The sequence below is a fragment of the Gnatocerus cornutus genome, chromosome 2 (genome assembly GCF_029298725.1).
Source record: "Gnatocerus cornutus isolate USDA-ARS CGAHR chromosome 2, icGnaCorn1.1, whole genome shotgun sequence".
Classification (NCBI taxonomy): domain Eukaryota; kingdom Metazoa; phylum Arthropoda; class Insecta; order Coleoptera; family Tenebrionidae; genus Gnatocerus; species Gnatocerus cornutus.
This window is the reverse complement of record NC_142234.1, coordinates 17504844-17526139: the sequence shown is the minus strand read 5'-3', so window position 1 is coordinate 17526139 and position 21296 is coordinate 17504844. Positions and strand designations below refer to the sequence as shown.

At 35.7% G+C, this 21296-nt stretch overlaps 1 long non-coding RNA gene across 1 annotated transcript in view; it reads left to right on the top strand.

Moving 5' to 3' along the window:
- Positions 1–17577, top strand: part of LOC148179626 (uncharacterized) — an 84163-nt gene extending 66586 nt beyond the window's left edge. Inside the window, exon 4 of the long non-coding RNA XR_015771781.1 lies at positions 17535–17577. This is a non-coding gene — a long non-coding RNA (uncharacterized LOC148179626). The remainder of the gene's footprint in view (positions 1–17534) is intronic.
- The last annotated feature ends 3719 nt before the right edge of the window (positions 17578–21296 follow it).

Below are 21296 nucleotides of genomic sequence, written 5' to 3'. Positions count from 1 at the left end.
GTGCGCACCCAAAGCAAGCTCTTCTAAAAAAGCCAAATGAGTTATTGGCAAAATGAACGTTGAAAGGTAAAACTTGCCAGAGTAGGGCGCGTCTTTGTGTTATTCCTTGCTACAGAGGAAATCAGCCAGCTCTCCAGGATAAGCCTATGCGGACACAGCATCCAATTTGGAACTTATTTCCCTTACGTGAATTTCATATTGACCCGGGCTTTGTCTCGAATAAAATTATGCGAGTTGAACAAGTTTATTTCCACGAAGAAATGGAATCCCCATACAACTATACAAACTTATTTCATAAAATATAAATGGATTCCGATATCATTGCTTCCTTTTCAGAATCCAAAAATAAGAAGGCGATTTGTTGAAAAGAATGTTGCAAAAAGTAAGCATCTAAAAGAACGCGAACGCTTCTTTACTTATTTAGTATTACGACTGCCATAATTTTGAGGGATGCCGCAACGTTCGCTTGGAATTTATTATGTATGCCTCAAAGCGAGCAGATCGATTCAATTCAAATATCGTTCTGACGTTTACAATTAATAATTACATAATTAAACCTCCTATATCAATCATTTAGGAACTCTCAAATGAATCGCAGGGTTGTAGCGATATTAAGCAAATATTTAGAAGCGAGTGAAACTCTGAAAGCTATCGAATAAAAACACGCTTCTCATCAATAACCACAACAAGTTGGCAATGTTCGTTGTCATTTGGAGCATAAAGGTGATTTTTGATCAAACACTGCAGTTTCCATGTTTTAATGGACATTTATGCATAAACAGCCCGTTGCTGCAGTGCCACAGAATAATTTAACAAACGCTACACAAGAAGTACCTATCTAACGTCCATTAGCTGCTGTACCGGTCAGTTAAAATTTACATCAACAAATTGCCTCTTATTCGCTCCAGTTATTCATCATCAGCAGGAATATTTTGAAGGTTTACCTTGACATAACCACTTAATATCCGTGCATCAGGTGTTTAAAACCATGATTAACCAAGTAAAAGCTACCTGCTTGTGAAGATTGAAAATCAGCGACGCATCACCATAAATCTTCGCAGTTGAAGTACCCGGAGTACTATATAAATCATGACATCCAAAATATGTTGTCAACCCATTTAATTATGCAAGTGACAGGGGACTTCGCAAGCAGCTTCTGGGGTTTTGGCATAATTGTTATATGTGCCGAGAAACGTCATTTTAGACCTGTAGAAACCAAAACTAATTACCAGTGCTCGTTATTATTCATAATCTAATTTAAAGATTGAAATAAAATTTTACAATTTACCGTTTTTTCCTGTTTTTCATAAAGTACATAATCGTGCCAATAGAAGTACTAATTACTAACTAGAAATGTTTAGGAAGACGTCAATATTGCGTCCCATTATTTTCTTAAGCTTCGATCCGTTAAATTGCGATGTTTGTCAATTAGGTTCTTCCGGTACAGCTAAGATTATGGACACTTCCTTTACAAGAAGGACCGTTTTGTTCTTTCCCTTAATGATTTAGTGCCTCTGCACGCACATCAGGTCTTTATGAAAATATAAAAAAACTTTTTCTAGCCACTTTGAACATCTGCAGTTCGTGTTTCGGGCAAAAACGCCCCAAACCAAGGTGAACAACAAATCAAACAACCAAACCAACGCGGATCTAAGCTCCTAAAAAATCTTCGTGATGCCTCCAGAAGCGCCGTCGGAGCAATCGATATTAACCCTGAAACCATAAAATCTCTCATCGACAGACTGAAAGTTGTTTGACGGCGTGTATCCAACCCGCGGCGACACCCGATACAAAAGCCCTTTGGCGAATCTCTTCGCGTTGTTGAAGGAATATTCTCACTTTATTCATATTTTATAATTCTACCGGACGGTCGTATAAAGTGTCGCCGCTTTCACGCACCCCTCCGATGTCGTTAAGATAAGCTTTAGTGCTTCTTTCTTTTGCCTTTTTGTTAAACTGCGACGTATGCCAGCTTGAATATGTATTGCGGTATTTTATGGAACATCAAAAATATTGTCGCGAAAGCTTGGGTCCGGTTTATTGGAGCCGTCAGCGATTTTTTCCGCATAAATTTACACACGGAATGGAAAAGATTTATTAATTGGTACTGTGGAGAAAGGAACGGTGCGGGGTTTTGTATTGTCCTCCAGATTTTAAATTGCTTACTTTTAAATAAATGGGATTGGGATCTGCCTCGAGTCAGCTCGATTTGGAAGTCATTTTTTTGTGACCGGCGCATCCACCATTTTTCACAATTTTTGACGAGCATCGTTACCTGAAACTACAATTTAGCGCTTTTATTTCGCTCCGCTTTCTGCAAACTAAATCCGATGAAACCTGCATTTTACAAGCATTCGTAAATTCAGGAGCGTAAGTGTGTGACTAATTACTTTCGGTGTTCCTTCGCAAACTTTCGCCGTTATAAATCTTAAAGCTTTCAAGTGTACACGAGTATTCGATTTCATTGTAATACATTTTAGTTAGCGAGCTGCTGGTGGTCTAAAGTAGATATAAAACCATTCCGTGTTTAAGAATTGTTCCAAGGACCGTGAGAAGATATAAAGGAGAAAAGATTTATGTTTAGTTACCGTAAAGAGAAGCTTGGTTTTATCCTCAGTTCGACAAAAATTAAATGGCGTCGCTGCTGTAACAGCAGATATATTAAATTTGGGTATGGAACTGTTGTATTTGTTTCCTGCAACCATTTATCTTGTGCTTAACCGCTCCTTGATTACAGTAAAAACTGAGATTGTGCCATCCTTGCCGCTATTTGTTGCCTCGTTTTATTAGTGTTTTCAGAGTGTGGTGGTCTTTTTTAAATTATAAAGCAATTATGACAAGCCGAATTAGAAAAAGCGTGATTTATAGCGTTGCGCCGTCATCGACCATCCTAAAAAAAGATTTGTGGGGGGCAAATACAATGAACGCAATCAGACTTTGGCCAAACATGGCGCTTTAGGACTCCTGCAGAGTACGATAACTTGACAGTTGACCTCTGCTTTCCCCCAACTATGAGAATGACTGTTATAGCATCTTTTATATTACGTTTGTGCCTGTAATGTTTTTCAGTTTGCTGAAAGATACAGCTTTGATAAATGGTCTGTGCGAAGCATTGTACAAACGACAATGAACTAACTTTGCATGGAAATTGTTTTTGCTTTATATGCCATAAAAGACTGAATCTGCTTGTCTCTATTCTCTTTTCTCGCTCCAAGTAAATGAGAAAAAAGAAAACGTAGGGCTTATAAAATCGTCGCGTTAGACAAACTCCGACATGGTATGCAGACGACGCTGCTAATTAAGACTAATGTAACAGTCTCTAATTTTCTACTAGTTTGTAGTTGGAAACTTTTAAACATTGCACTTTTGGTTACGTTTTTATGCTGTTCAAAGATGTTGCAGCAGAAACTTGAATATTCAAATTTATGCACTACTCGCCTAGATTAGATATTAATAACACGAATCAGTTTATTTTTAAATTCGAAGATGTCACAGTTTGGGTCGCATGTTAAAGGAATTACGGCTAAAACACCACATGAAAGGACAACTAAATGGTTTCACATTACGACGTACATTAGTGAGTCGAACCCCTAATTTTATGAAAATTTGACCTAAAATTGCGGCGCAAAGCAACGAAATTTTTCTGTTACCCTCCACGAACTTGTGGAAATTAAAAGTTATTTTTAAACCCACATTAATCAGGTACATAATTTGAAATTTTCCTGCTGACGTATCGAAAATTTGCCTAATACAAGATATTTCTTGAATACGAAATGCAATAAACCTTTTTCCCACACAAAATAAATTGCAAACAACAATTTCCCAAATAAGATTTTTACCTCGCCCAAAAAATGAGTCGTTTAAAAAATCGTTTTATAAAACCCAAAAGCGAAATCCGGATATATCTCGAAGGAACGTTTTGCATCCCTCTTTTGTATATATTAAGGACTGGTGCGTTAATTCCTTGGAATGTTATTGCGGTAAAAATCTCATTTTAGCGAGAGCGAGCGTTGTCAGCGTAAAGTTGATTTGACGGAAAATGAACCGCGCAATAATTGCGGCACAAAAGAGGTGAAACTTGTAAAATTGCACGAGAGGACGTCGACGTCGGAGGCGGCCGATCCCACGGCTACCGTAAATCCATTTTGGCGGCAGTAAGCTGCGAGTTTAGATCCAAGTATGCGATAACCAAGGTCTGCCTCGATCAATATCCACTCAATCCGGTGGCGGCACACGGCCTGCAATGGCTTGGAGACGTATTGAGGGGAGATTTATAGAAAGACAATTTTTCTAAATGCGAAAAAATAGTGCTTGTAAAAACGGTTAACAACGGATTTTGAAGTGGCGGTCTGTAAATCAGAAGCGAAATTTAGCACCAAACACTAAACGACTTTAGAGGAATCGTTAAGAAGATTTGAAGCTAATAACAAAGACGTGATGGAAAAACTTTGCAAAAGAACTCGCGAAAGAGTCCATAAACTTCAAAAAAACATTTGGAGAGCTCTGGCCACAGACCGGAGTTTCTTAATTTGTCATTTATTTAATATCAGAGTTTGTTTAGTAGTTACACAAGTGGAGCAATTTTTATTTGAAAAGTTATAGCTTGATTATTTGATTAGATGTGTTTTTAGTTCCTTGTCATTATAATAAATGACTTAAGAGTACTTAAAATGTTTTATTATTTACAACAACTACTCAACAAGTAATGTTAAACGATTTCTTTAACTATCCTGACATTTACGCTTCGTAAATAATTGTATTCGTTACTTAGAGCACTAAAATCTGTTACGAATTTTATTTTTGTGTGAAACCAAAAGAAAATAATAAGCCCTACCTGCCATATCTTCCAGATTCCTCCTTCGATTCATCATGCTTCGCTTCACTCCTGTATAGGACCACACGGTTGAAGTAGGACAGTAGGTGAAAGCAACCGGAGGAAACTCAAAGAAAACGAAAAGCAGATTTACGGATCACTCGTCATTCCGCTTTTCTAACTGCTACAGAAAAACATCACGGCTCATATTTGTCGATTTTGCCAGATTTTCACAGCCTTGAGGCGATATTCGGGATGGAATCTCCTTTTCTAATAATTATCGCTCACGTTTCACAAATCGAGTTCCACATTTAATTAAATAAAATGCTGGCTTATGGTCAATGACCTGAAATAATCTATGAGCTTTTCGCTAGAAAAACAAAATGTGTGCTGTATTGATTTAATTACGAGGACAAGCAGGGCTAATTGCGATTTTTTATAACACACATTTTCTACTTTGGAATTCTTTAATAAAATATCTTTGATCCATATAATTGAATTTCTAAAATGCGACTCTCGGTAATATTAAAAAATGCCAAAGCTTAAAGCTCGCAGGGCGCCTAATTTTGGAGGCGTATAATTTTAAATGCGATTTAAATTTTTTATAGGCTCTAATTGCTATTATTAATTTTACAAATTGTGCTAGAATTTATGTATTGCCAAAGTTCACGTCTCTATTTATAATCCCGGAAAATACAGCGAAATTGATTGCCGACAATAATAAAATATTTGGACTCGTTTTCCAAAAGTGTTCAAATTCAAAACATCACAGATTATTAAACTGTAACATTTTAAAATGATAATGAGAGTTTGGCATTTATTGAATAAATTTTGATGTCATTTCCAGGATCCGAAAAGGTCATTTTTTACGTTCGGTTTAATGCAGCTTGCAGACAGCTAAGACTTTGTTTCTAATTAGCAGTCATTAGCAACAGTAAAGAAGTTAAGTCACTCAGATAAATTACTCAAGACTTATTACCTCCAAAAAACATAATTTGAATTCGAGCCGGGCCGGTTTTGTTGCAGTTTTTGTGTAAGCTGGGTCTTGCAGAATTCCCCTATAACTTAATTTACCGGGGATTAGTGATAATCTTGCGACATTAATTCAAGCAATCGATAAAAAGACCTATGAATTTCCGGCGTAAGATAATAACTCTGGAATATTTTCGGTAATTATACAGTGTGGATTTTATGTCTAAGGATTCTCGCGTTTTGTCATAAACATGAAATAAACCCGGACGTCTTTCCCAGCGGTTGAGAATTACCGATAAATTAGGGATTTACGAGCGAGGCGTCGATTATACCATCTTCGACTAAGGCAAGAAATCTCACTTCATAATTTATTTACCTCTTACCTTTTCGAAAATAAAGTCATAAAAATGTAATTGCACTAAACTGGCACATAACAGACTTATTCGATTACAGCATCGTGGGCGAGCTCCTAAATGGTCTAACACAAAAATTTCTTTTATTTAAGAAATAAAACTTAGGTGGTCGATTTCCAGTGCAGCCATTAGGATATCATAAAAGACAATGGTCGCGTTTTCGAGATATAACGTCACTCTGCTAGGAAACGTATTGAATTAAAGACGTTTCGCATATCGATGGATCTTTTATGATCGAAGGGGTAAAAAACTGAAGCTGTCTTTTATACCGAGTAATTCCCATTCCGCTCAAATTGAGTTTATGTTCTTATTCGCTGAATTTTTCCTGCACACTGCACATTTATTACGTTGTTGGCTTATTTTCCCCATTTAAATTGCACTGGAGCCGCGGAACGTGTTTCCTTTGTGGGTGCTCCGATTAAACATTAACGACGCCACTCAAACGAAATCACAATCGAAAATTCGAAGGGACAAAAACCGAATTACTTCCACCACGGTTTCTGTGTAGGATTTGAATTTTGACGCTTATTTGCTTTCTGGTAATTGATAAAACTTAATATGTTTAGCAAACGTGAGATCATAATGTAAATTCAAGGATTTTATGGTGCCTTCACAGAAAAAAATGACCTGACCTGACCTGACGTAAAATGAGCCTAGAAAAAGAATAGCGCAAACCGCATCTCAATATCTCAAATAGTTTCCGAGATATTTATTTAACTTTAAAAATTACAAAAAATGAGAAAAATTGAAAATCAACTTAACTCAGTTATCTGTTGTCGAATCTGAATTTAAATCCCAGATTTAGAATCTGCGAAAAATTCTGCGTACACTGATGTATAATAACTTAAGTTTACTGTAGAAAATAATCAAGATATTGATATCAGAAGTTTGGCATAGTTTTAGTCATAAATTTTTGCAAAAATTTGCAACTTTCGACTTTTGAAAAATTTAAGAACTATTTTTAATATAAAAAATTGCGAGAAAAACGATGGCGCAAACCGCATCTCAATATCTGAGATAGTTTCCGAGATATCGAGCACGAATTGTTTTAAACCTTCAAAAATTTGGCCCTCTGGCAACAACCCAAAAATTCAAACGGCCATAACTCGGTTATTTGTTGACAAAAATTAAAAAATTATCATGTTTTTGAATTCAGCGTAAAATTCTGCGTAAAATGAGACCCATATTCGTTGAGTTTGCTTAATAAATGAACGAGACATTGGCCAAAAACTGTTTTGAAGACGTCATTTTAGGGTGATTTTCAATAAATGTTTTCAAAATGAAAACGACGTTTAATAGCTTTGAGTTATACATCAGTCGAAAGAGGAGCTCGAAATCTATCTACTGGTCAAATTTGAGATCGATCAGACAAATAGTTTACAAGCTATGGCCAAAAATAAAAAAAATGAAAATTTTTTATCGTTTGAGTAGGAATTTTTTTTCGCGAAAAATCGACTATCGAATTTTGGGCTTTTGAGAACATTTTCTAAGGTAAAATGAGCCGAGAAAAAGAATGGCGCAAACCTCATCTCAATATCTCAAATCGTTTCCGAGATATTTAATTTTAAAAATTAGGAAAAATGAAGAAAAATGAAAATCAACTTTTCGAAACTTTGATCGGCCATAACTCAGTTATTTCTTGTTGGATCTGAATTTAAATCGCAGATTTGACATCTGCGGAAAATTTTGCGTGCACTGATGTATAATAACTCAAGTTTACTCGAAAAAATAAGCGAGATGTCGATATCAGAAGTTTTAGTTATGAATTTTCGCGAGAATTTGCAAATTTCGATTTTTGAGAAATCTAAGAACTATTTCTTATGTAAAAAATCGCGAGAAAAACGATGCCGCAAACCGCATCTTAATATCTGTAATAGTTTCAGAGATATTGAGCACGAATTGTTTCGAATCTTCAAAAATTTGGCCCTCTGGCGACAACCCAAAAATTCAAACGGCCATAATTCAGTTAACTTTAGACTTTAGACGAACGATTTTTTTTTAGTTTACGATGGCGTAAACGGTTTCTCAATATTTCTAATAATTTCCGAGATATTTTGGGCACGGATACTTTCGCTCGGTTCTTAGTTTAAATTTCACTGTGAATATCTAGATGATATTTTTGGGAAAATTAGTTTTGTGGCTCGAACATCTCTGTAAGACCAATTTTCTCTGGCACATCCAAGTGTTTATTTGAGCACTTGACGTTGTTATAGTTGTCGCAATGAAATAAATTCTTTATAAGACAATATCTCAAGTGTCAATCCAACCACCATATAAGTTTATGCTCGTGAAAATGAACAATAACAAAGTTAGTAGCTCTAAAAGAAAGCTGATTTGTTTCGCTCCGTCAATCATTCCAATTTAATGCATTTCAAGTTTTGATGAAAATAGCTAACGGTTGTGTTCGGTATGTAAATGGCCTGTCGAGTTGACAAGGCAACTTTGTCTTTTCGATAAATAATTTATTGTACTTGTGCCAATTACAAAATTATAAAAAGCAAAAATTGACAAGTTATTCTTTGTGAAGTTGATTTATGCGCTGGTGATGAAGCAATTAATTACGCTAATTATAATGAAGGTCGGGTATTAATTGATTACAAATTAGTACGTAATAAATAACGTCATAATAATGGCAGTTCGCAGGGCAGGAAAAGTAGATCGTTCCATAACAATGATTTATAATTACAGATTTGACAAGAAAATATGCTCATTATTGTTGCAATCGCCATTCACCGCATATGTATATGCATATCTTGATCGTTATTTATTTCCTTTATCTACATGTGTTCACAAGGCTTTAATTTGTGTATAATAAACATTTCTCTTCGACAGGTTTTGATTTTTTCAACATAAAAGGGTAATTCAAGTTGCCATATTTCTACACCGGAAGTCACTTTTCTTATTGGTATAAATAGTGCCTTAAGAAGAAAACTGGAAGACTTGTGTGTTTGAGGCATAAAAGCGATTGATTTTTCTGTCATCGTAGCCCAGAAATCTAAATAAATTTGCATTTATTGTGATTACAATGGAACGGTTCATATTCAAAGATTGAACATGAAGTTGAACATTTTTACCGGTGCATGCGAATTCCCACTTCGTCATTATTTCGTTGCAAATTGTACATCTGATTACAACCAAGATAGCGTTCTGGTTCGGACGTCTCTACTGTTTTTAATTCAAACACGGTGATAATGCCAGTAACAGCGCGCAGTCTCTTCTTTGTAATGCATTCCCGTGTTTTCACCGTAAAGACATTCATTTGAGTAGTACAGTCGTGTGTTTAGGCCAGAATTCCGGAACCGGAAAGAGGAATGTCAGAAACGCCACATCCTATTTCAAACGTTGCATTCGACATGAAAAATCCTTTTGAAGACGCCTCAAAAAATCTTTAGTTTTCTACACTTTTCACATCTCGTCTTCTCTCCATTTGTGTTCCAACGACAAATTCCTTTTATTTATTTAGTGAATAAAAGTTGTAAAGAATGGATTGTCATACCTATATTTGCAGATGCCGTTTTATTTAAGCAAGCTATTTTCCAAGTTAAATGAATTGGAAAAGTTGAGACGTAAAGCTCGGCTGAAACAGAGTAGTAGGCTATGTCATCTTTCAAAACAAATGCTTCAGGAGCGACATACCCCATCCGGATGGGATTGTCAAAAAAGCAAATTGGCTCAAATGTGTTTTAAAGGTGTTTTTACGTATAGAGGGAACGGAGAAACAGCGAAATGTGACAAATATTTTCGCAGAGTTACACGTTTCCTTCTCCCAAAGGACAACCGGGAAAAGCTATCGACTCGGGCTGATTTTCGCCCAATTAAATCAATTTCATATCTAATCGGGTTAAATTATGGCGTAGATCCGCCCGGAGTATTCCCTCATGCTCTGACGAAAGAATTAATACCATCATCGGTCGATTAATAATTCCGTTCCAAACCAAACTAAAACTATTCTTCTAAGGTACCATTTTAATGAAATTCTCACCTTTAAATTAAATTTCGAATAGCTCGGGCACGCGAAAAACACTTTTCAAGAACATGAATCTGTCTGGCTTCGACGGAGAATCTTAACTATGGCGGAGAGATTGTAGATAATTTCTTAACGGAAGCTCTTAAAGAATTAACTTTCTCTATCGGATTTTGCCTTCCCCCATCACGAATAAAGCTCACGAGCTCGTCATTCGGAGGCCAGATAATTGTAATAGGCGAAGACGTTACTTTCCAAATAATTTATTGCGTGCATCTTGACGTTACAGCGTGTTGACATGAACGAGGAATGTGGAGGATTTATAAAATATGAAGCAACACTGTCGTTAATTTATCTGAAGATGTTTTAACAGCGAGCAAATAATCAGTGTCCGAAACTTCCATTTCAATGTTCAATAAACATAAATAGCGTGATAACAATTTCGGCAAAGCCTTTCATTGTGATCTCTGATTCTATAGACAGGAGGAGCGTCTTTATAGATCCCCCTTGGTGATAACAAAAGGGTTTCCAAATAAATAATCAACGTTCTGATAAAGAGAACGTTTCAGCATCGTGGATCTATAACGCAACTTGATCCTCTAAAACAGAGAGACCTTTACGATCTCTTCCTTTTCGAAAGAGGTATCGGAAATAACAAAGTACACATAAAGTTGTATGCACGTACCATTGTTATTGTTACAGCTATCCAAGACTTTATTAAACGTTCAAGTGATGCTACACGTTTTCGTGTTGTAGTAGCTCTTTATTGACCGATGAAATTGATTCGCTTTCAATCCGTCATGACAAGATGGAACTGGCGGAAATTTCCCGCCCATGCGAAAAATTTTACAATAAAAACTTATCGAGATAGATTTATGGAAGCTCGGAAAACCAGACTACGGTTTTAATTAAACAACTTCGTGATTCATTCGCTAAAGATTTTCATCGTAAAAAAACAGTGAAGCGTAAGTAATCAAACATTTATAACGACTTTACTAATAAAACTTCACCTTTATTTACTTTTCAATTAAAAAATAACCCCCAAAAATGTTCTGAAGCTGCAGTAAAAAATTAATTTACCCTCGTCGTTAATTAATGAATGAGAGCGTCCTCCATTAAGATTAGCCGCCCGACGTTTTACCAAAACATTTAGATTTAGGCTTTTTCAGTTCATTTGCATCATTTTTTAGTGGTTTAGTAGAGAAACTGGATTCGAATCTCCGCAAAATCCCCTAAATGCCAAGGTCAGATTTTTGGAATAATTAATATTTAAAGCTTGCGAGGGTTTGAATCATCTGCAATTCAAAAAACACCCTTGGGGATCAAAGTGGCGAATAAAATATAAAGCTTTATATTTATTAAAATTCAACCAACGGCTACTGAAATGGTGATAATGGAAAACGGTCCGGATTTGTTTACAATTAGAATCAAATTAATTGTAATTTATTTGTTTTTATAAACGGATTAAATTAGGTGCTGCTGAACAGTTTTTTGATTTGTTTTGTGAAACTACCAAATAGAACGCTTCTGGAAATAAATTTGTAATCTCATCTTCGTTCGCACAGATAATCTGAAGGCTGCTTTGTGCTATATTTCACTCAAGAATGCTAAATAGTTCACGATTCCCACTATTTGGTGCTAGAAATTGCGCTCGTATTGCTACGATCGTATAAGAGAATGTATAGCTACCCAAACAAACTCTTTATTGCTTCTTAAATTAATGAATCAACACAGTACATTTCTCACCTGGATGTCAAACTCACCTTTTTCGACCCACGCAAATCCAGCACACATCTCTGTTTGTTTGGTTTTTACTGGAAAATAATTGCTGCTTCGGCTGTCTTTGTAAATCCCCGTAATGTGTTTTATGCTCAAAGGGTATTTGAAAAACATTACATGGAGAGCTACATAAAAGAAAATAATTGAATCAGACAACATCGTAAAACAAATGTAGGTTTAATTTGCAGTTAAAAAGGAAATGTTTCTTTTATTTCTAGTATTCAATGGGGATGTACGTGACCGAATTTTTGGGTCAGGATTCTTAAATCGAGAATCTATTTCTATTTAAATTTGACCCTTAGAGTTTTTTACAACGGGAAGAGCAATGGTTGATATTTTATACATAAGGGGAGAACGTGACGTCCTGTTTTAAAAGCCGCGAGGGGATCAGTTCAAAACCATTGTGTGAATGCCGATTAGTATATTTCTGCAATGTCGAAATCTTTTCGAAGCAATTTAGCAGTTTCAGAAATTACTCGTCCTCCAAGCGCTTACGATGTCCTAATCTAAAATCGATACTGTATATCACAAACAATTCAACTTTTTCGAAGCGGGTATATACCTAAAATAAGAATAAACGACCCAGGAGTCTATTACAACTATCTAAAATCAAAATGATACTCTATAACCATTACAACGAGAGATTTCGTGCAGTTACCCAAATGTAATACAAAATAACTAGTTCCTGTCATTACTGGAATTACTACTAGTTCTGATCATAACGTTTTATTAGTGTTATTATATAATTACAAAATTAACTGCACATATCATGTTCGGCAAGGGTGTACTAGTGGAAGCGAACGGTTCTAACTGTATTTCTATTTCCGTATAATTGATGCCCTATCATCTGAATTTATGCCCATAAGTACTTTATATTTATAGAGGATAAACATGTATTTCTCGCGTTCAGGAAATTTATTTTCCGTAATACATCATTCAACTTGTTTATTGCTGTTATGTTAATGTTTTAATAATAATAAATGGAACAAGATTATAGTCGAGATGAGATGATTTAGTTATTTAATTCAAGTGCCTAAAGTTACAATTTGTAAATATAACTATTTCTCCAGCGAGGGCATGATTATCTGTTATTATTTTATTAGTACTAGCTATAAGCAGGAAGGAAAACATCCTCACCAAGGGTTCTCATTTCCGCTTTAACTATTCAGTTTTCCCCCGCACAAAACAATACCGTTAGCTTAATTTAATTACAGCTTAAATGCCGTTAATTGTTATTAGTTAAAAATTTAGCCCTCTAAAACTTTAGGGTCCATAAACATTGTGCACTAATTAGGTGTAATTATTATAAGGGTCAATCTCTGCCGGTCACTGCTGGGGTTATTTGACAAATAAGACATTCGATTCGACGCCCGCAATAATGTTATTTGGTAATTTGCCGAAATAATCAAACAGAATGGTCTGCTTATACGCATTTAGATACGATCTAAGGTGACTGGCTGATACTATCACAGAGCTTATTTACAAACCCTTCTAGATTTGGAGACATTTGGCTTATCTGCGCTCATTTCGCTTTCAACTGGGACCTATTTTCGAAAGATTCATATCAAATTGTTTCCTAATGTTAAGTCTTTCACTGATCTTTATAAAATTGCAGCGGAGAGAGATAAACAAAAATCAAGGAGATGTGAATAATTCATATGTTTACTGCAAACATTTCATTTGCTGCTACTAAATAGCTTTTCGTGCAACGACATAAATTAAGAATGACACAATTCCCGTGACGGAAATTTAAATGTCAAATCGCGCGCTTCTAGCGGGGTATTGCTACTTTTGCGTTTTACACAAAGATCAGTGTCGTTTTAATCGATTTGATTCAAAAATTATGTTCTTCGTTTAGCTCAACATCAAGTTTCATTTGAGATAATTTCCTAATTAGCTAATTCAAGTTTGAAACTTTTTCATTAGCTGCGTGCGCCCTTTCATACGTCTTATAGTGTTCATCAAAAACTTTGGTCTCTCTTTTCTCGAGTTGCTACATCTTTCATACGTTTGCATTCGGAATGACCGAAGGGAGAGTTTTAAAATGTCTTTAAGGTCGGCAAGAGAAGGAATCCCTTGGGAATCGCCATTAAGATATGCTTTTAGGTAACCCATTAGCATACGAACGAACTCACGTATTGCTGACGAGAGCTTTGCCATCTCGAAGAACCCTCTCCATGAGGCAGTCTTGAGTGGCCACTTTAGCATCGGCATAACACGGCTGCAGTAATTAATTCCTTTGAGTTTTATCCATGGGCGTAGCAGACGAGTGTGAGGGCACTCATCGAAGACTTTGGTTGGGCTTAAATTTCGCACCAGCCCTTCGTTTTAATAGATTTGACACTTACTTTGTTTCGAGGCCAAGCGCCAACAAGTAGTTCGCGGGGGAGTGGAATATTGGATTCGAGGCAAAGGAGAACTGATTTTACTAAAAATTAACTTTCCTTTGTCTTTTGTTCATTGCGGTTTTTCTGTTTTTTTTTTGGTTTTTCAATTCAAGCACAAATATGTTTGATTTCAGGATTTTAAGGTTTCTCTTTTTCAGATTTTTTTTTGATCCTGCAAATCTTTCAGTTTTTTTTTCCGATTTTTATAGACATTTTTTAAAAATTATTTTCTAAGATTGCTGAAGCAGTCTCTCCTAAAATTCTTTTTGGGAAATTGTTCAATGCTACCTCTAGAGGTTTTTTCAAGGCTTCTTCTTCAGGTACTTCTATGTAGATTCAAGTGGATTCGTTTAGAGATTATTTCGGATTTAATTTTTTTTAGATATTATTGCGTTTGCTCCATCAGAGATTCTTCGAGATTTTTTGAGATTTTTTTTTTAATTTTTTTAAGGGATAAATGTCTAGTTTGCGTATACAGAATTTATTCGAAATTTTTTAAAACAATTATGCGAGAGTTTGGTCTACACACTAAAAGAGAGACTTAAGAAATATCCATTTTTCAGTAAAATCCGATTATTATTTAATAATCTCCACGCTTAGGAGCTTTTCACCAGAATCTAGGCAAAAAACTGGACACATCAAATATTGATTAATATTTCAATAAGTTTAATAAAAGTTTTCAGCTTAGTAAAAGTTTTCTCTGCAAACTTTATAAAATGTGCTCAACTTCTTTTTACCTTCGGGCATTGCAGTGACGTTTCTAATTTCTTTACAGTCACTTTCCTTGACCATTTACAGCTATATTAGAGTTAAACAGCGTGAAATGAGTTTATTGTTATTCTGACATGGATTTGGCTGGATGAGGGCGCATTAACAGCAAATTAATTGAACATACAGTGAGTCCACTTTTGGACCTTTTGGTATTTCGTGATAACATTTTTATTATAATACACTTGCATGAATATTTTAGAGTTAAGGCAAACCATAAAAGTGGAAACCATGCAATGGCAAAACCGCTTCTTTATATTTTATAAGTTGTAGTGAAGTTAAACAGTGGATAGGATCCTCTTGGGGATTTTTAAATCTTCCTCAGCAATTTTTAGATATTTTGGAATACCTGTTGTTCGCGTTGTTTTTTATGGAGCCAGCAATATAATCTAGTCATAATGTTGTTCCATCTGTTTTTATCGTTATATTTTGTGGCTCTCGTATAAATCCAAGCGATGAAATTTGTGTACTGAAAGAAGCCACAATAAAACTACATCCTAAAAAGCAAAATGTATTTATTTTTATTAGCTTCGTCGACAATTTAATTTCTGACATAACACCCACCTTCTTTCTCTTGTGTTTTTTTTTAATTATCCCATCGCTGAGTCGTTTCCACAAGCTTACGAATTTAATGTAACATTAACCAGGATTTTACACGAAATTGCCGAAGCTCCTGAAATTAGACATTAATTGCTTTGGCTCAGATACCTTGAAAGTAAGTAGTTAGGTGTCTCCACGGCGCCGTAAAGACACTGCCACCATTGTCGTCTCTTCTCCGCGTCTGTTCAACACATGAAGTTGGCAAACTTGTGTTCTGCATTATAAGCGCTCATATGGGGCATATTATGGCAAGGTTGTCTCTTCCGTATTGCCTGACATGTGAACCACCGACTTCTAACTGTGCTTTTTGGACTAACGGGGTAATTTTAATTGATAAATGCTCTAAACGACTTACTTATCTTCTCTCCAGAGGTTACCTGTGCTAAGTTGATATATCCTCACAATTTACTTTAGTCATTATCTCCTATACTTAAATGACTCTGCTAATAGCCCGGAATGAAATGCAAATTTTGCGACTAAATAGTGCCGGTAAGACCAGAAAATGGCCGGAGTTTTTATGAACCTGCAAAGAACTAATGGCGTCGTTATGCAAGCGAACTTTCAGTTTACATGTTAACTAAAAATGTCGTTACAAATTTTACAACACTGTTGGTTCATAAGCCTGACAAGAAGCTTAGTCGGTAAAACAACAAGCAGGTGATCCAACAAACAGCCGGCGGTGTATTCAATTTAAACAATTTTGTTTGAGATATTCATTACAGGAATTATAAAAAAGTGCCTCTTGAACTCCTTAAAGTGTACGAATTTTCCCGATAAGAGTGAAATAAACGTCAAGAGAATAACCCCATTTTACGGTATAGCTTATTCTCCGATATCACGGCAATAAAACGCATCATTAACCAAACCGGCGATTCCCTCATTTTTAACATTGCCTTTGGTGATTGGCAAGACTTTAAAAGATTGCATCCGCTTCCCATTAAGTCGTGTTTTCGGAATTATTTATGGTAGACCGTCTCAAAATTCGGGAAGATGTAACCGATTCGTAAAAATCGCGCAACAATTATTTTTAATGACATCATTTGACTGAAATATGCCACATCTTACAGATAAACTCGATGAAAGCAGGTTTCATTAATAAAAATAACTGCTACAGACATGAATGAAACGCGAATCTCTCCATTCATTTTTAAAATGGTACAATTAATAATAATTTTCTTTGTTGGATGAGACAATGGCAGAATAAGGCACTAATGACTGTGGAAATTATCTAGACATCATTCTTAATGTGTATTAATTGGTTCTGTAACAATTTCATTTTTCGAGAGATAACTGCATTAATGGAAGGAGTTATTGAGTTACTCTTTTCGCTTCAGGGTTGTTTTCAGGGAGTTAGGGCTGCAGAGCGCACGTTTTCGTAGAATTGTGACCTTAACATCTCCCTCGGTGGTAATGATGATTACGCATGTGGCATTAAACAAAGCAGAATAAACGTGAAAATGAAAAACTGCTGCGGTCGATAGCTCGTTAAATTTTAAATAAAATATTACAACTAATAGTCAGAATGATAAATATAAATGGCCACCGCTTCTGGTGAAATAATTATCTAGTTAATTGAGACGAATATAAATTAACAATAAATTTCTCGGCATAAGGAAGCTTTCGTTGTTTACATCAGAAACTGCCTAAATAAATTAGATTTAATCAACTTCTGGTTCTTAAAAAACAGCACCCATGTAAATTGATGAAGAGCTCGCTATAAATTTGGCAAAATTCTTTCTTCTTGTAGTTTATTAACACTTGTGAAGACGCTATAATTGGTAGTATAAATTAGAAGTTTTCTTTGAACATCTCCACTTAACGAAGTTTATTGTTCTCAGATACCCGTATTCGCACAGCTCCCCGGCTCAACTCCTCTAAAAGGTAAGCATTCTTTAAGAAGTCGTGAAAAAAATCGGTTAATTTCGCATGCCAAGTTTCCGTCTATTAGTGAAGTTTGAACAGAGATTTAAATGGAGGTTGAAGCAAATTAACCAGCCAATAAAGTCGAAGTAAAATACGAAGACACCGCTCTGATTCATTTCCTCCCAAAGGACGTTAAAAACACGCGGTATCCACTAAATATGCACAAAGTAATTACAATTTAAGATGTACTTCCGAATTGGAATAACTCTGAGCAAACTTTACACAAAGTTCAGTTCTAAATCAAGTAAGTAGGCGAATCCGCTTCTACTTATTTCAGTTGTTGAGTCCTCGGAGACACATTCGCTTTTGTTACACTGACAAAGCCAGTGAAACATTTGATATGAAAACTAACGATTTTGTTTTTTTATTCGGTGAAGATAAACAGAGTTATCTGTAAACATGAAGATCTCAGGCCATTTCGTTTGAAGGATGGTCAAGCATATATTCGTGATGGGGGTACAAAACCACATTTGATACGTGCGGAAAAAATAGCGAAAGTTACTGAGCTTTCAGAGAGAAGCTTCTTATAAAACGCGGTATTCTACAGTGGATGCACGTCTGCACATTTATCGAAGGGGATTTTGCATAGAATGCTAACAACTCTTGGTTAGTATGTTTCTCTAATTATTTTTTTGCAAGCACGACTAATAAAGTCTCGAAAAGGTTAAAATGCGCGATAGCTGCCTCATTAGTTATGTGCTATGTCATAATCTGCAACTTAATTGGGACTTTTGATATCAATGTAACACTTCGGTCAATTAGTCCCGGTACTAACTATTAAAAAATTACAATTTTTGAAAAATTAAAAAAATTAACTTTATTCATCAACATAGCCTCCTTTGTTAGTTATATTTAACATTTCGATCCCTTTCTTGTAGAACGATTGGTCAAGGTCTTCAAAAAAATTTCTGTTTGAGATATGACTTCACAATTTGTCCCATTTTTTTTTCCCTTTAGCATCCTTTTTAAATTTGCGAATAGGTAATAGTCGCTGAGGGCCAAATCAAGAGAATATGGGGGGTGCGGCGCAGTTCGAAGCCCAGTTTTTGTAGTTTTGCCATCGTCACCGTTGACGTTGTGACACGGCGCATTACCTGGGTGGAACAGCACCTTCTTTTTCGCCATATGGGGCCGTTTCTTCTTGATTTCGGTTTTTAATCGGTTTAATAACATTGAGTAATATTCACTATTAATGGTTTTTTCTTTCTCAAGATAATCAATGAAAATTACACCATGTGCATCCCAAAATACGGAAGCCATAACCTTTCCGGCCGACTGTTGCGTTTTTGGTCGTTTTGGACGACTTTCACCTTCTGCTCTCCACTCAGCTGATTGCCGTTTTGATTCTGGAGTGTAGTGGTGTATCCATGTATCGTCCATTGTCACATACCGACGCACAAATTCCCATATATTTCGGGTAAACAAATCCAAACAACGCTCGGATTCAGTAACACGTTGTTGTTTTTGTTCGTCGGTAAGGAGGCGCGGCACCCATTTGGAAAATATTTTTTTCATGCCTAAATAATTATGCAAAATATTGTAGACACTGCCTTTCGAAACCTTTACGGTGTCAGCTGTCTCCTGCAACTTTATCTTTCGGTTGTCCAAAACAATTTTAAGGATTTTTTCGCTGTTCTCTGGGATTGTGACCTCTTTTGGACGTCCAGCGCGTTGTGCGTCATCAGTGTCTGTAGGGCCCTGTTTGAACTCAGCAAACCACCGACAAATTGTTGTTTTCGATGGAGAAGATTCCCCCTTTTCAAGCCATTGCTGAGCTTCAACGGTATTTTTTCCCATCAAAAAACAAATGTTAAATAAGCACTCTAAATTTGCTTTTTTCCATTATTTTGAAAATATCAAAAGTAGCTTCCCAAAAACTTCAATACCTTGAAAATTAATGGCCAAAATATCACTCGTATCTTTTGAAGGTTGACACTATCCATCGCATACTTATAAATTTTAATTGTGAAACCAATTGTGGGTTAGTCCCGGGATTTTTTGACTGAAGTGTTAGTTTAAAAATAAACTGTTCTTTCATCCAAGCATGTAACTTTTATAGAGACGAGCGGATAAAGACTAATTAGTACGGTCAACGGAGATTCTTCAACGATATAAAATGATCTAAATCAACCAAAAGCTCGGAATTGTACAGATAAGATAAAAGGGGTTTCCTTAAGATACTCGAAAATTCTCCAAAATTTTTTTAGTTCTCTTAAATCCTGTAACACTTTCTAGGATTAGATACTTTTTTTTAGGAGATTTATTAAATTGCTGCTGACCAGATTTAAAGCTCAGTAGCAATTTTTCCGCGTCCAGAAAATTGATAATTTGTACCTACCAAAGTCAAAGAAATAGTTTTATTCATAATGAAAATAGAAACATGGAGAAAACTGTACCTGCCAGAACAAAATACCACTCGACAAATTAGATAAACATCACGTCATCTTTCTATTGTGTATTTTAACTGAACTTGCCTGTCATTTTAGAAAATTTATAACTCAATTTCAGCCATATCATGCATCCAGCACATCCCTAAAACACCCGGTACATAATGTTTTCTTTTTAACCTTAACAGAATTTGTTTGTGGAACAATTTTACTAAACTTGGACTGTTGGTAATATAACAAACCGCTCTGAATTTCAACTAGTATTTGAAGCCCACTGCAAGTGTCCGGCAATGTCATCCCTAGCCAAGTGCCTCATGTAAAACTGCACTTTATGATATTGGATAGTGATAGTCACGTCACAAACGATAAATCTATTTATATCCCGAAGAGCAATTGCTTTTAGAGACTGGTTGATTTCAATAAAATACGTCTGGTCGTAAAAGGGAATAATAAACAGTTTCTGTTTTATTCTAGTTCTATATAGTTTGATGCACCCCGTACTCAACGTTTTAGAGGTTAATAAAACTTCAACCCGTTTCCTTTTAGGCCAGAACTTCATCATTTACGTTGCTAACTCTGCTAGTTTATCAAAAGTTGAAACTTTCGGTCCCTTAGAACACATAAAATACTTACACACGTGTTACGGAGGAATATAAATAATAATTATTTTAATTATAAAGTTTGGTATGTTCAGTATAGTTGGAATTACTACGTAGATTTTTCTGAAAAAAATTTAATTGCGCAAACTTATCACGTCTGCTAGTTTGGAATATATAGTGCTCTAACTGTAATTTATGTCGAGGCAGTTTAACTACGTGCTTTCATCAGGTCTTGCTTTACTACCGGCTTACACAAATTATAACATATTTACATCTTCATATGTTCTTAACGTGTAAACGAAAGCTCTGAGAATTTATGGGTACTGCCAACTCTAAGCTCGCAAACTACCTTGTTACGAATAACCGCGGAATTACCATCTTTGGTGCAATAAAACCATCAGCCGAAAAGTTCCCAAGAAAAACCCATGAAATATTCATCGAAAACAATTTTTAATTCGCAAAGTTTCTAAGAGCTTTCCAAGCTACTAGAACAGCAATTTTTCTCCACATGCTAAATTTAGTGCGATTTTAAACACTTGACTTCCACCTGTATCAGATACCGCGAGTGCGCGACAATGGATTTGAAAAATGACCGCCATTTGTGTTCAGCGCCTGCACAAAATTAGACACAGAATGTAACATACATATTAGCAAATGCACGCACACACTAAAATAGAAATGGATTGGCGTT